This window comes from Artibeus jamaicensis, unplaced genomic scaffold, assembly GCF_021234435.1.
Source record: "Artibeus jamaicensis isolate MK-2021 breed Jamaican fruit bat unplaced genomic scaffold, CSHL_Jam_final contig_540, whole genome shotgun sequence".
Classification (NCBI taxonomy): domain Eukaryota; kingdom Metazoa; phylum Chordata; class Mammalia; order Chiroptera; family Phyllostomidae; genus Artibeus; species Artibeus jamaicensis.
This window is the reverse complement of record NW_026521879.1, coordinates 2,905,781-2,922,843: the sequence shown is the minus strand read 5'-3', so window position 1 is coordinate 2,922,843 and position 17,063 is coordinate 2,905,781. Positions and strand designations below refer to the sequence as shown.

The following is a 17,063-nucleotide window of genomic DNA, read 5'->3' as shown; positions in this document are numbered from 1 at the left end:
TAAAAGAATCAACTTATGGATCAGAATATACAGAAATATCCATAGACTTATAGGAAGACTAGAATTATATTTACAAAATTGTACTACCAGTTATTTCTATTGGGACAGTAATAGAAAATTTTAAATTTTGTCTCTTGGTTTTTCTGAATTTCTCCATTTTCATTACAGAGAGTGTATAGTCCATTAATTTTTTTTAAAAAACATGTCATTTGAAAAAATACTACTGTTAAGTATGGGGCAGAGAATAATATTGATATCAGAAAACACTCTACACCAACATTAATCCTCTTTCTTTTTATTATAAAACCCTCTTGATATTTTATTTCTCTTGAATTATAGAGTTGTGTGATGCAGTGATTCCAGGACTGTTGGTTAGTTTGGTCGCAGGTCAGGTCAGTTATCAAACATCTTAATGACTGTCCTTGATGTAGCATTACCTTAATACAAAAACTGTTCGAAAATCATATACATTCATAGAGTCAGTCATTGCTTTCTCTGTAGAAATGCCTGTACTTTAAAAACCTGCAAAGAAAATGGAATGCAGTAGAAAATCCAAATAAGGAAAGGAGTAGGAAGGAGGAGTGTTTGAAGAAAAGAGAAGAATGAATTTAAAGTTTTGTCCTAAAAATACTTTCTCCCCGTTGACCATGGGAGTTGGGAGGGTGCAGGACAGGGGACAGCAACAGGACAAAGTTATAACTGAACAACAATTAAAAAAGAAAATATATTTTCTCAAAGGAAAGTTGTTTTTTCTATCTCAGTGACTGTAAAGGGGTCAAATTAATTTCTTCTCTGGATATGTAAAATTTCATGGGAGGTGAGAGGATGCTGATTATATAATATATGACTATCCAAATAATAAATCATTTTGTTTGAAACAATAGGAGGTGTTATAGGTTGGGGAACAAAAACAAGAAGAGATTATTGTTTTCTCCCTCATCTTCCATCATTTCTTATTCTCATGCTGTGTCTTCCTCTCTTTTTTATTCTGTTCACAAATGGATATTGGTGGGAAATACACAAAGTGCAAAGTGGCTTTTACCTGCTGTGCTACAAGCAGAATTGACAATTCAGAAATACCACTGTCTAGGTGTCTCTCCCCTTCTCATCTCTTCAGAGGAAGCTAAGATGTCATACATTCCTTATAGGAGAGGGCAGGTGGAAAGAAGCCTAAAAGAATCACAAAGCACCATAAACTTTGTTGTTTTGCTGGTTTGCAAAATGCCTTTTGCCCAAAACCACCAAACTGTTAGGCTAAAAACATTTACCTGATGAGTTGGGGAGGGAGGTGGTGATGGAGGAGGGTGAAGGAAATCTGTGTCATTGATTTATCAGACTTGTCTCTATAGTGTTAACTCCTGCCCTATGTATTCAACCCACAAGCTTCCTAGAGATGATGTGCAGACTCCTAGATATGATAAAGACCAGGACATATTTACCCCTTAAAGTATCTAGAAACTGTTCAGCTGGTGAAAGTGATTGAGAAAACAGCCATAGATGTTACCGTTTTTTAAAAATATATTTTATTTATTTATTTTTAGAGGGGGGGAGGAGAAAGAGAGGGAGAGAAACATCAGTGTATGGTTGCCTCTCATGTGTCCCCCACTGGGGACCTAACCTGCAACCCAGGCATGTGCCCCGACTGGGAATCGAACCGGCAACCCTGTGCTTCACAGGCCCAAGCTCAATCCACTGAGCTACACCAGCCAAGGCAGATGTTACAGTTTTTATTAAATAATAAATGCTTGTCAGCACTAAATAATGCTGTTTAAGTGGGAATTGTGGAAAGATCCCATGACTAAATACTTTTGGGAGATGCTGTTTAAACAAAGGTGGACAGGTGCTTTACTGTGAGGCTTCTCAGACTCTTGGTTCTTCTGTGAACCTCCAAGAAGGTCTTACAATTTGCATTGTTCAAAAACTCAGGCAGTTTCACCCTTTTATTTGAGTTGGATTTTATCATAGGGTCATTGTTTCTGAAAACATGTTAACAGCCGGTAGCTCTTCTTTATTCATATTTACCTAGACAAAATGGATATTAAACTTGCCAAAATTAGTTTTTATTGGACTTACAAGTCTCTGGGACTTTGCCTTACACTGAAAAAAAGACTATAAAATGCGTGAACTGTAAACTGTTCGTCTAAGAGAAAGGAAGCTTCCAGGTCAGTTCCCTGTCTGAATATTGAGAAGGGTTCCCTCGTTGATAGTTTGCCTCTGCTCAAATGCCTGAGTCTTTTTTTAAAAATATTTATTTATTTTAATTGTTATTCATCAAAAGCCTGACTATTTGCCAAGTTTTATATACTTTTCCCTGAGATCTTTCTTGTGTGATAGTCTAATCATCCTTTAACTTCTTAGAAACTAATTTCTAATATGAAATACCCCAAAAGCTATTGGAGAAACATAGAAAATAGACCAGTTAGGCTGTTTATCCCACCTGTTTTGTGATTTTAAAAAAAACTTTCTCAACTTAGAGCTTATGTTGCATTCATTACAGAAGGAATTGGTAAGCATGATGAGACACCCAGTATACCTGAAGGATTCTGTTTATTTTAAAATGGCTAATCTGTCAGGTTGATGAATAGCACAAGTTATAAAATCCTTTAGTTCCTGGAGGAATTTGATGAAATTAATTTGTATAGCCCTCACTGCGTGTGGGAACTATTTTTTGGATGAATCTGGCTCTGACCACAGATGCTGTGCATGTGTGCGCACACACACACAAGTGACAGTTTCTCTTAAAGTAGAATGTGACCCATAGGCAGACGTAAAATCAGACTTTTAAGCATCACTGGCAGAACATTCTGTTGTTCAAAGTTTGGGTTTTAACAGTCTTTGAAATATATTATAGACATAGCTGAATTGAGTGTTTAATTGCTTCTGTAATATCAGAAGGAAATTCCATGTCATAATTTATTTGACAATATCATTAAAAGATATTTACCTGCATTATGCTGTGTTTTATCATTTCTTTATGTCTTGAGCATCTTTCATAGAACACTGTTTTTTAAAATTATTTTATTGTTGTTCAATTACAGTTGTCAGCATTGCACTCCCAACCCCAGCCAAACCCACCTCCCTCCCTTGCTCCCACCTTCCCCCTAGGTTTTGTCCATGAGTCCTCTATAATAGTTCCTGCAAACCCTTACCCTTTCCCCCTGAAATTCCCTCCCCCCTTGCTACTGTTAGATTGTTCTTAATTTCAATGTCTCTGGTTATATTTTGTTTGCTTTTTTCCTTTGTTTATGTTCCAGTTAAAGGTGAGATCATATGGCATTTGTTCCTCATCGCCTGGCTTATTTCACTTATTTCACTGGGTGGTCTCCAGTTTCACCCATGCTATTGCAAAGGTTATAAGCTCCTTCTTTCTCTCTGCTGCCTAGAATTCCATTGTGTAAATGTACTAGTTTTTTGATTCATTCGTTCACTGATGGGCACTTAGGTTGCTTCCAGCACTTGGCTATTTTAAATTGTGCTGCTATGAACATTGGGGTGCATAGGTTTTTTTGGATTGGTATTTCAGGGCTTTTAGGGTATAATCCCAGCAGTGGAATGCTGGGTCAAAAAGCAGTTCCATTTTTAGTTTTCTGATGAAATTCCATACTGTTTTCCACAGTGGCTGCACCAGTCTGCATTCTCACCAGCAGTGCACTAGGGTTCCCTTTTCTTCACATCCTCTCCAACACGTTTTTGTTGATTTGTTTACATTGGCCATTCTGATAGGTATAAAGTGATATCTCATTGTGGTTTTAATTTGCATCTCTCGGTGGCTAGTGTTGCTGAGCATATTTTCATGTGTCTGTGGGACTTCTGTGTATCCTCCTTGGAGAAGTATCTGTTCAAGTCTTTTGCTTATTTTTTATTGTTTTTTTTTTTTGTCTTCCCAGAGTGGAGTTATGTGAGTTTTTCATGTTTTGGAGATCAAGCCCTTGTCCACCACAGTGTCATTGGCAAATATGTTTTCCCATATGGTTGGTTCTCTTTTCATTTTAATGCTGTTTTCTTTAGCCATGCAGAAGCTTTTTAATTTGATGGGGTCCCATTTGTTTATTCTTTCCTTTATGTCCCTTCCTTTAGGAGACATATCAGTGAAGATGTTGTGTGAAATATCTGAGATTTTCCTACCTATGTTCTCCTCTAGGACTTTAATAGTGTCATGCCTTATATTTAAGTTTTTTATCCAACTTAAATGTATTTTTGTGTATGGTGTAAGTTGGTGATTGAGTTTCTTTTTTTTTTTTTTGCATGTAGCTTTCTGGTTCTCCCAACACCATTTGTTGAAGAGGCTATTTTTACTCCATTTTATGCTTCTGCCCCCTTTGTCAAATATTAATTGACCATAGAGACTTGGCTTTGTTTCTGGGCTCTCTGTCCTGTTCAATTGCTCTATGTGTATTTTATTATGCCAGTACCAGGCTGTTTTGATTACAGTGGCCTTGTAATACAGTTTAATATCAGGTATTGTGATCCCTCCTACTTTGTTTTTTCTCAAAATTGCAGCTGCTATTTGGGGTCATTCATGGTTCCATATAAATTTTTGAAACATTCTATATCTGTGATGTATGCCATTGGTACTTTAAGAGGGATTTTGTTCAATCTGTAAATTGCTTTGGGTAGTATGGACATTTTCATGATGTTAATTCTTCCAATCCATGAACATGGTACATGCTTCCATTTGTGTCTTCCTTAATTTCTTTCTTCAAAAACACTCTGTTTTTATTAAATCATGCAGTTTCAGTAACTACAGGCCCCAGGGAAAAAACAAAAATATTAAATTTTGATACATGAGAATGCCTCTCCTGCTTATTAGAACCATTTTAATATTTAAGTATATCATTAAATACAAATTAACATTCAAAACAGACAATTGGTCTTTTATGTTAGAATTTTCAGTATCTCCATTTTAAGTCTTTTTATCATTGTCAAAGGGGCATCATTCTTTTTACTTTTATTATCACAAGAAAAATTTTACTCAAGATTTAAACTGAATCATTTTACTAATAATTAAAATGGCAGATAAACACTAAAATTTTCTGCTGTGTAAATACATGCTAACTTTTGTTAATGATCATTTTACTGGGAATATTTAACTACAAAATTTGCCTTTGTTTGCTTTAAACTAATTCCTGTTTTACCTACTGTTGTATAACAAATGTTCTGCATAATTTATGCCATATTAACACTAATAAGCAATATTGTGATATGGGATTCATGAACTCTTGTAATCTTATGTAGCTGGTATTTTTATATTTTATATATCACTTATTCATTTCTTTGACATTTATGTATTGAACATCAACAAGATGCCAGCTACTGTTCTAGGCACTAAGGTCCAGCACATAGGCAGCAGACAAACAAATAAATATGTCACGTGTTGGATTTGTGCCAAACAGTAAAGCATGGTAAAGGAAAAGAGGCCCACAGAAAGGAGAGACAACACTTTTACATCAAGTGGTTAGAGATAATCTCACTAATCCTGAGTCACATTGGTAGAGATGAGGAGCAAATGAGCAAAGCTTTGTATACACAGGGAAGGAGCTCCCAGGCAGTGAAAACAGCACGTGCAAAGGCCTGAGGTAGAGCATACTTCATATGCTCACTAGCAAAGAGGCCAGTATATCTAGAGTGAGGGGATTTGCTGGGAAGCAGCAGAGGAGGATAGTCAGTGTGGGGCTGGAGGATCATATACAGTCTTATAGACAATTATGTGGGCTTTAGCTTTTATAATGACTACCTTACATGCAGATGACTTACACTTGAAAAAGACTCACAAGAGTGTGTTTCCAATACTCTGACAAGAGTCTGGCGGGAGACCACGGAGCTGTGGCAGTACTCTGTGGAGAGCTGATGATGGCTAGGATGTTAGGGGAAACAGTAGAAGTGGTGAGTGGCGGTCAGGTGCTGCATATGTCTTGTCAGTACACCTCATAGAAATTATAAAAAGACTTCTGGCCAACCTGCAGGTGTAGGTAGATACATTTTGCCTCCTCACGCAACCAAAAGAGGGATAACAACACATTTAAAAACAAAAAAATAACCAGAACTGCCAGAAAAGAAAACTATAGAAGTCTGACAACCAAGCAGTTAAAGAAAAAACATTCCTCCAAACCTGTAGGAGGGGTGGAGATGGGCAGCAGGGGTAGAGAGGACTTGGGGCAAAGTGGTGGCTTGAGGACCAGGGCAGGTGAGGCAGTGGCTGGTGGAGCAGACAGTCCCACACTCGCCTGCCAATGAACCAGGAGGAACAACTCAGGAGTGAGACAGACCTCTCAACCCAGGGTTCCAGTGCAGGGAAATAAAGCCTCAAAACTTCTGATTGAAAACACCTGTGCAGGTTGATGTGGCAGGAGAAACTCACAGAAGAGCCTCACAGAAGAGTTCCTTGGAGAGACCCACAGGGTGCTAGAATGTACACAAACCCACCCACCCAGGAATCTCCACCAGAAGGGCCCAATTTGCTTGTGGGTAGCAGGGGAAGTGGCTGAAAGTCAGCAGAAAGCTGAGCAAGCAGCACTGTTCCCTCTCAGACACCTCTGCCACATACAGCCTCACAGTGCAGCAATGTGGATTGCTCCACCCTGGTGAACAACAAAGGCTCTGCCCCTTACAACCCGTTAATAGATGCGCCGAGACAAAAGAAAACATGGCCCAAATGAAAGAACAGATCAAAGCTCCAGAAAAAATACAAGTAAGTGATGAAGAGGTAGTCAACCTATCAGATGCACAGTTCAAAACACTGGTAATCAGGATGCTCTTAAAAATGGTTGAGTGTGGTTGCAAAGTAGAGGAAAAAGTGAAGGCTATGAAAAGTGAAATGAAGGAAAATGTACAAAGAACCAACAGGGATGGGAAGGAAACTGGCTTGGTTTCCCTCAGATGGACAGTTTGGAGCAAGAAATAAACATTCAGCCAGAAGAGAATGAAGAAACAAGAATTCAACAAAATGAGGAGAGGCTTAGGAACCTCCAGGACAACTTTAAATGTGCCAACATCCAAATCATAGGGGTGCTAGAAGGAGAAGAGGAAGAGCAAGACATTGAAAACATAATGGAGGAGAACTTCCCTAATCTGGCAAAGGAAATAAATAGATTTGCAGGAAGTCCAGGAAGCTCAGAGAGTCCCAAAGAATTTGCACCCAAGGAAGCACAAACCAAGGCACATCATAATTGCATTACCCAAAATTAAAGAGGAGAGTATTCTAATAGTAGCAAGAGAAAAAGGAGACAGTTACCTACAAAGGAGTTCCCATAAGACCATCAGCTGATTTCTCAAAAGAAACCTTACAGGCAAGAAGGGCTGGAAAGAAGTATTTGAAATCAGGAAAGGCAAGGACCTGCATCCAAGATTGCTCTATCCAGCAAAGCTATTGTTTAGAATGGAAGGGCAGGTAAAGCGCTTCTCAGATGAGGTCAAGTTAAAGGAGTTCATCATCACCAAGTCCTTATTATATGAAATGTTAAAGGAACTTACCTAAGAAAAACAAGAAGATGAAAACTATGAACAGTAAAATGACAACAAACTCACAACTATCAACCACTGAACCTAAAAAAAAAACAAACTAAGCAAACACTAGAACAGGAACAGAATCACGGAAATGGAGATCACCACATGGAGGGTTATCAGTGGGGAGAGGGAGAAGTCAAAATTGGGGAAAAGGTACAGGGAATAAGAAGCATAAATGATAGGTACAAAATAGACAGGGGTGGTTAAGAATAATATGGGAAACAGAGAAGCCAGAGAATTTATATGTACCACCCATGGACATGAACTAAAGGGGGAATGCGGGTGGGAGGGCAGGTGCAGTGAGGAGGGGAATACAGAAGAGAAAATGGGCCCTGGCTACTGTGGCTCAGTGGATTGAGTGTTGGCCTATGAAATAAAGCTGGGGAAATGGGACAACTGTAGTAACATAATAAAATATGTATATTTTTGAAAGTATAATATGGGAAATGGAGAAGCCAAAGAACTTATATGTATGACTCATGGACATGAACTAAGGTAGGGGAATGATGGTGGGACGGGATGTACAGGGCAGTGGGGAATAAAGGGGAGAGAAAAATGGGACAACTATAATAGTCAATAAAATACATTTTAAAAAAATTATAATGAGATTATAAAACTTTTTAAAAATTCTGTTATTACCCTGAGTCTACTCAATAAATATTCATAAAATATAACTAGTTTAAGTTCTTCTCAAGGCTTCTGCAAGTACATATTTTGTAGTGAATGAAAGAGCATATTATAGGACTTCCTTTTTTTAAAAAATACATTTTATTGATTATGCTATTACAGTTGTCCAAATTTTTGCTCTTTGCCCTCCTTCACCCATTAGCTTCCAACACTCCTGCTCCACCTTAGGTCCTGTCCAAGGATCATGCATACAATTTCTTCGGCTACTCCATACTGTACAGTTCTTAACATCCCCCTTTGTGTTTTGTATCTACCAATTTGTATTTCTTAATTCCTGCACTTTTTCCCCATTCCCCCCCTTCCCATACGCAACTGATAACCCTCCAGATGATCTCCACATCTGTAATTTTGTTTCTGCTCAAAGTAAGCTTGTTTGCTTAGTTTTTTTAGATTCAGGTGTCGGTAGTTGTGAATTTAGTGCCATTTCAATGTTCATAGGTTTGATCTTTTTGTTATATAATTCTTTTTAGCACCTCATATAATAAGGACTTGGTGATGATGAACTCCTTTAGTTTTTACCTTGTCTGGGAAACACTTCATATGCCCTTTGAGTCTAAAAGATAGCTTTGCTGGGTAGAGTAATCTAGGTTGTAGGTCCTTGCTTTTCATCACTTTGAATACTTGCCAGTCCCTTGTAACCTGCAAATTTTCTTTTGAGAAATTAGCTGACAGTATTATGGGAACTCCTGTGTAGGAGTAGGTAACTACTCTTGTATAGGAGTAACTATCTGCTTTTACGATTCTCTCTTTATCTTTAATCTTTAGCATTGTAATTATGATGTATCTTTGTGTGATCCTCTTTAGGTTCATCTTATTTGGGACTCTGTGCTTCCTGGATTTGTTTGTCTATTTCCTTCACCAAATTAGGAAAGTTTTCTTTCATTATTTTTTCAACTAAGTTTTCCATTTCTTTTTTTTAATTTATTTTTTATTGATTATGCCATTACAGTTGTTCTATTCCCCCCCTTTAGTTTATGACCATGTGTCTCAAGTTCTTTAGATTCTGTATTTCCCATTCTATTCTTGCCCCCCCCATCTATTTTCTATCTACTGTCTATGCTACTTATTTTCTGTACCTTCTCCCCCTTCTCCTCCTCCCACTCCCCTGTTGCTAACCCTCCATGTGATCTTCATTTCTATGTTTCCACTTCTGATCTAGCTGTCCTCTTAGTTTGCTTTTGTTTTAGGTGTGGTTGTTGATAACTGTGAGTTTGCTGTCCTTTCACTGTTCGTATTTTTTTAACTTCTTTTTCTTAGATAAGTCCCTTTAACATTTCATATAATAAGGGCTTGGTGATGATGAACTCCTTGAATTTGATCTTATTTGAGAAGCACTTTATCTGTTCTTCCATTCTAAATGAAAGTTTTGCTGGATAGAGCAATCTTGGTTGTAGATCTTTGGATTTTATGACTTGGAATACCTCTTTCCAGCCCCTTCTTGCCTGTAAGGTCTCTTTTGAGAAATCATCTGACAGTCTGAGGGGAACTCCTTTTCCTTTATAGGTGACTGTCCCCTTATCTCTTGCTGCTTCTAGGATTCTCTCCTTCATTTTAATCTTGGCTAATGTAATGATGATGTGCCTTGGTGTGTTCCTTCTTGGGTCCAACTTCTTTGGGACTCTCTGAGCTTCCTAGATTTCCTGGAAGTCTATTTCCTTTGCCAGATTGGGGAAATTCTCCTTTATTATTTGTTCAAATAAGTTTTCCACTGGTGGCTGTTCCTTTCCCCCTTCTGGCACCCCTATAATTCGGATGTTGGAGCGTTTAAAAATGTCCTGGAGGTTCCTAAGACTCGCCTCATTTTTTTTGAATTCTTGCTTCTTCACTCTTTTCTGTTTGGCCATTATTTGCTTTCTTCTGGTCCACTCCATTGATTTGAGCCCCAGTTTCCTTTTCATCGCTATTGGTTTCCTGTGCAATTCCATTTATTTCAATTAGTTTTGCCTTCATATGTTTCTCTAATTTGTGGCTATAATCAACCAGTTCTGTGAGGATCCTGATGACCAGTGTTTTAAACTGTGCGTCTGAGAGTTTTGCTATTTCTTCATCGCTTAGATTTATAGGCTCTGGGGCTTTGAGATCTTCTGGAGCCATTTTTGGTCTGTTAGCTCTGGTTGAGTTGGAGTCTTAGACTCCCAGGTCGCTGGGTTGTGAAGCTGTATGTGGGGGCGTGGTCAGAGGGGGGAAATGGTGACCCCCTCTGCTGTTTTGCGCTGCTGGGTGAGGAGCAGAGCCTTAGGTGGTTCACCGGGGCAGGGCCACTTAGGTCGCTGGGTTATGACGCTGTATGTGGAGGCGGGGTCAGAGCAGGGAAATGGCGGTGCCCTCAGCTGCACCTTGCCGCTGGGGCTGCTGGCTCTTGTCCAATTGCCCACTCCCTCGCTTGTCTATCCACACACGAATGCGTGACCACAATCAACCTGCAGCTCTGCTCCCTTGCTGTTTCCTGAAGGTCGCTTGCTGAGTTGCCCACCAGGTCCATCCTGCGCCTGGATTCTGCGCACCTGAGTCCGTCTGACAGAGTTTTCCTGTGCAACCCCGCTCTGCGCAGCTGCTGGTTTCGCCCCTCTTACTGGTCAGGCTGAAGAATTTGTTGTTATCAGACTTCCGAAAAGTTCAATTTTCTGTGTTCTGGCTGTGTTTTCTGTTGCTAATATTTAGTTGTCTCTAAACTTGGTTGTGTGAGAAAGCACATCTTCACCTATGCCTCCATCTTGGCGGAAGTCGGTCAAGTTTTCCATTTCTTGCTCTTCCCCTTGTCCTTCTGGCCCCTCTATGATTCATCTTGGTATGTTTGAAGATGTTCCAGAGCTTATCCTCATTTTTTAATTTTTTTCTTCTTGCTATTCTGATTGAATGCTTTTTCCTTTCTTTTGTTCCAAATTGTTGATTTGATTCTCAGCTTTATCCCCCCCACCTTTGGTTCCCTATAGATTTTTTTTTTATTTCACTTAATGTAACCGTCATTTCTGCCTGGGTCATTTTTATGCTGTTTGAGTACCCAATGAGTTCCTTGAGCATCCCAAAACTGGTGTTTTGAATTCTGCATCTAATAGATTACTTATCTCCATTTCACTTAGTTCTTTTTTTAGATTTTTGTTCTGTTCTTTCTTTCAATGGGGCCATATTCTTTTGTCTCCTCATTTTGGCAGCCTTCATGTGTGTTTCTGGGTACTAGGTAGAGCTGCTTTGACTCCTTGTCTTAGTAGCATGGCCTATTGTAGGAAATTGCACCTGTAAGTTGTATGGAGTGAAGCCTTCAGTAATCACCAGGACAGAGCAACCCATGTTACAGTGCTCTGTGGCTGTGTGTGGGGGAGGGCTTGGAGAGGGGACAGTGCCACTTCACTGTCTGGCCTCTGGAGTTTTTTCCAGGAGGAAGCTGTTTCCCAGCACTCACCTTACTGCCAGACACTTCAATTTCTCCCTGTATGCCACTGGTGCCCTTCCAGATGTTGCCCTGGTGCTGAATCCCATAGAGGGTGAGGCCGTGTGAGTCCTAAGAGCACCTGTTACACGCCCTGTAAGAGGAGACTCCTGAGAATCCTGCAGTTTCTTCCACTGCCCCAACCCCCACTGGTTTTTACCACCAGAAGTTATGGGGACTTATCCTCCTGGTACTGGAACCCTGGGCTGGGTCTTCTGGTCTGGCCCTGGATGCCTCCCCTCCGAGGTATCCCTGCTGATTTTTATCCACCACATGTGGCTGTGGGACCACCATTCTGCGTCTCCACACCTCTCTGTGCTTCTCTGTGTCTCTGCACCTCTCCAGGCCTCTGCACCTCTCTGCACCTCTCCTTAAGGTCTTTTTTTATTGACTTATTGATTCAATGGTAGGTAATATTTTAAATTTTATTGGTTTTTAAGTTCTGTTTCTTATAGTGCAAGTAACATAGAAAATGTCTGAAGTACATATATTTAAAAGTAGTTCCACCATTATTGCTTCTCAGATAAGGCTTCCATTTTCTAATAGGATTTTAAAAAATTGTTCTTTATTATTTTCTGTGAAAAACAGGGGAAGGAAAAGAGGGCATTGGCTTTGGAATGCAAAAGTCCAAGCTCTAGCACTTACCAGCTGTGTTACATTTAAGAAGCAGCCTAACCTTTTTGAACCCTCGCAGCCTCCTTCCTTGGAGACTAGAGAAAGGATGGTCGTGAGCATCTCATGTTGTAACACAACATGCATGTCATGAAACAGCACAGTACCAGGCACATATTTAGCATTTTGTAATTGATAATTGCTGTGTTTGTTTTAATAATGACCATAACAGGAATATATTGATGAGACAGGAAGTATTTGCATTTATTAGGAAGAATGATTTTAGAAAGAGCTGTTACCTTTAGGCTTGACTGCAACAAAGTTGCCACTTACAATAATTTTGATATAGAATGCCACTTCATATACCTAATATATATCTACAATAAAATAACAACATGTGAATAATAGCAATTCCAAAATATTAAATGTTCTATTTACCATGTCAGGTATGTACCAAATTTAGTAATGCACAGGTAAATTGACAGCTCTTTACTGGGTCTAATAGGTTAATCTTAGTGAAGATTGGTATAAGTGATGTTCTCCTGATGTTACCTTTTTCATTTTTCATTGCCTGAACCACTGGCTGTGTTCCATAGGTAGTCTATGAACCCAGGGAAGTTTATATGACAGGATGACTTACTGTGTTACTGTAGTGACAGTTGAAACAAACAGTAAAATTCTCTCATGTATAACCATGTGGCATCTGTCAGAGAGCAAAGTGAAAGGGCATGGCCATTATCAGAACAAGTTCTTTGCTCTTTTCCATCAAGTTTGCATCGGTGAATTTAGTGAGATAACCACCTGCAATTCTGCCATATGAGTTTTTATTGCTATCTACTATATAATATAATGTAGTTATAGTTTTTGTCAGAATGCCCAAATTCCAAATGAATGATTATGTAGAACTTCCAGTTGAACTTTTGTGATCATTGCCAACATGCATTCATTCATAAGTTACAGTCTGGGTTTTTTTTTTTTGTTTTTTTTTTTTAAAGAGTATTTACTTATACTATTTTATTATCACAAATTCATCTGTTTTTTTTTTTTTAATTTTATTTAGTTATTTTTTCAAGTACAGTTTTTTGTCTATTTTTCCCATCCCAGCCTCCCCTGCCCCTTACTCCCCACCTCCCTCTCAATGAGAATTGGCTCTGAAGTAATATGTGAAAAAAATTCATTATTCAATTATTACAAAATACTGGAGCTGGCTCATATTTCATTATTTTATAATTTACAGGTAACACTTTCTTTTCTTCCTATAAATATTAGAAAGACCAATATTTTGCCACTAGTTTTTTCTGTAGTTAGTATTCAAATGCATTCTGATGGGAAAAATGTGATGTGTTATTCTGACTAGTAGTTAAAATATTAGTCTTTCCCTATTTAGGAGCAAAATATAATTGTAAGAAGTATTTCCAAAGCATAAATCCTAGCAGCATGTGAATTTCTGAAATAAATTATTTACTCTATATTGGAAAAAATTGGAAACTTAAATGATGCTTTGATATTAATAAAAGGTCTTTATGTCAATGAGATACAGGTATAACCTTGACATTTAATTGCTTTTTTCCTAATTGATTAGTTTACAAGTATCATAGGTGCACATACACATATATATTTATTTTTAAAACAGTGGGAATATCAAATAAGAATCCTACTGGAAAGTTATTTTAATTATTTGGGGTTTTTTGGTGGGTGTTTTTTTGGGGGGGTTCATAGTACGTTTTTACTTACAAAAAATTTAAATATTAGTAAGTCAGAATGAAATGCATAAATCTTTTGGGAATTAAAATATAATCTTTGACCCTGGCTGACGTGTCTCAGTGGGTTGGAGTGTCATCCTGTAACCAAGGAGTTGTGAGTTTGATCTCTGCTCTGGACGCACATAGGAGACAACCATTCATGTAGCTCTCTCTCATCAGTGTTTCTCCCTCTCACTTCCTTTCTCTCTAAAGGCAGTGAAAAAATGTTTTCAGGTGAGGAAACATATTTTTAGAAAAGTGAGCTGATAGGGGAAGCAATGATTGGTGTTACCTACCAAATGCAAAAAGATATATTTTCTTGATACATATGGATTTTAAAATGAATACAAAATTATTATACTTTTTGATCTGTGTTAATAAACAGTTAAATTTTATATTTTCAGAATTTTAGATGATCACTATACCATGATACTTAAATTGATAAATAATAAATTCTAAATCCCTGCTATTAGATATATATTAAATTTTATATCTTAATCTTAGTAAAAGAAGATTTTTTTCATGTTTATAGCTCCTTTTAAAAGTCCGAATGAAAATTCACACTGGTTCCATAGGGATATTGGTTCAGCATGAAAATTCTGAAACATATTTGATCTTTTCTCTCTGTTTTTTTAAATATATTTTATTGATTATGCTGTTACAGTTGTCCCATTTATTTCTCTCCTGTATTCCCCTCCTCACTGCACCTGCAATCCCACCTGCATTCCCCCTTTAGTTCATGTCCATGGGTGGTACATATAAATTCTCTGGCTTCTCTATTTCCCATATTATTCTTTACCACCCCTGTCTATTTTGTACCTATCATTTATGCTTCTTATTCCCTGTACCTTTTCCCCAATTTTGACTTCTCCCTCTCCCCACTGATAACCCTCCATGTGGTGATCTCCATTTCTGTGATTCTGTTCCTGTTCTAGTGTTTGCTTAATTTGTTTGGTTTTTTTTTAGGTTCAGTGGTTGATAGTTGTGAGTTTGTTGTCATTTTACTGTTCATAGTTTTCATCTTCTTGTTTTTCTTAGGTAAGTTCCTTTAACATTTCATATAATAAGGACTTGGTGATGATGAACTCCTTTAACTTGACCTCATCTGAGAAGCACTTTACCTGCCCTTCCATTCTAAACAATAGCTTTGCTGGATAGAGCAATCTTGGATGGAGGTCCTTGCCTTTCCTGATTTCAAATACTTCTTTCCAGCCCTTCTTGCCTGTAAGGTTTCTTTTGAGAAATCAGCTGATGGTCTTATGGGAACTCCTTTGTAGGTAACTGTCTCCTTTTTCTCTTGCTACTATTAGAATACTCTCCTTCTCTTTAATCCTGGGTAATGCAATTATGATGTGCCTTGGTGTGTGCTTCCTTGGGTGCAAATTCTTTGGGACTCTTTGAGCTTCCTGGACTTCCTGCAAGTCTATTTATTTCCTTTGCCAGATTAGGGAAGTTCTCCTCCATTATGTTTTCAATGTCTTGCTCTTCCTCTTCTCCTTCTGGCACCCCTATGATTTGGATGTTGGCACATTTAAAGTTGTCCTGGAGGTTCCTAAGCCTCTCCTCATTTTGTTGAATTCTTGTTTCTTCATTCTCTTCTGGCTGAATGTTTATTTCTTGCTCCAAACTGTCCATCTGAGGGAAGCCAAGCCAGTTTCCTTCCCATCCCTGTTGGTTCTTTGTACATTTTCCTTCATTTCACTTTTCATAGCCTTCACTTTTTCCTCTACTTTGCAACCACACTCAACCATTTTTAAGAGCATCCTGATTACCAGTGTTTTGAACTGTGCATCTGATAGGTTGACTACCTCTTCATCACTTATTTGTATTTTTTCTGGAGCTTTGATCTGTTCTTTCATTTGGGCCATGTTTTCTTTTGTCTCGGCGCATCTATTAACGGGTTGTAAGGGGCAGAGCCTTTGTTGTTCACCAGGGTGGAGCAATCCACATTGCTGCACTGTGAGGCTGTATGTGGCAGAGGTGTCTGAGAGGGAACAGTGCTGCTTGCTCAGCTTTCTGCTGACTTTCAGCCACTTCCCCTGCTACCCGCAAGCAAATTGGGCCCTTCTGGTGGAGATTCCTGGGTGGGTGGGTTTGTGTACATTCTAGCACCCTGAGGGTCTCTCCAAGGAACTCTTCTGTGAGGCTCTTCTGTGAGTTTCTCCTGCCACATCAACCTGCACAGGTGTTTTCAATCAGAGGTTTTGAGGCTTTATTTCCCTGCACTGGCACCCTGGGTTGAGAGGTCTGTCTCACTCCTGAGTTGTTCCTCCTGGTTCATTGGCAGGCGAGTGTGGGACTGACTGCTCCACCAGCCACTGCCTCACCTGCCCTGGTCCTCAAGCCACCACTTTGCCCCAAGTCCTTTCTACCCCTGCTGCCCATCTCCACCCCTCCTACAGGTTTGGAGGAATGTTTTTTCTTTAACTGCTTGGTTGTCAGACTTCTATAGTTTTCTTTTCTGGCAGTTCTGGTTATTTTTTTGTTTTTAAAGTATTGTTATCCCTCTTTTGGTTGCATGAGGAGGCAAAATGTATCTACCCTATGCCTCCATCTTGGCCAGAAGTCCCATGTTAGCCTCTCTGTATGTTTTCATTCAAAGATTTATTTGTATTTATATGCTCACAAATTTAAACAAACAAAAAAGTGAAAGAGTGAATCATTACTTGTATCTGAATCAGAATGACTATGTTGCTTTCAAGAATTTAAATTAAATCCCCTGTTTTACATTACCTTAATTTAGAAGGGAAGCAGTTAAGACATTGTAGCTTCCATTCAGTATTTTTTTAAAAATATTTCCATTCAAAGGGTATTCATTTAACGAGGCAAATATTTGATACCGCTATAGAACACTTTTCACTGCCATTTTCAAGGACTAGTCATTGTTTTCTGTATATCTGGAAAATATTTATTGTAATCTTTTACCTTGAAGTCTATCTAAAAGAGAATAATTCCATTTATTTTGGGTCAAATTGTGAAGCAAAAAGCTACAAATATCTCCAATGAATTTTCATTGTAGACACAATTATATGTATACTGTAGACCTATACACACTTTTACTAATTATTTGGATTTTTCAGGAAAATACATGT

General features: G+C 38.5%; 1 protein-coding gene across 5 annotated transcripts in view; it reads left to right on the top strand.

The window, feature by feature from the left end:
• The window catches only part of CADPS2 (calcium dependent secretion activator 2), a 621,734-nt gene that overhangs the window by 447,172 nt on the left and 157,499 nt on the right, over positions 1-17,063 (top strand). The gene's annotated exons all lie outside the window — the stretch shown is intronic.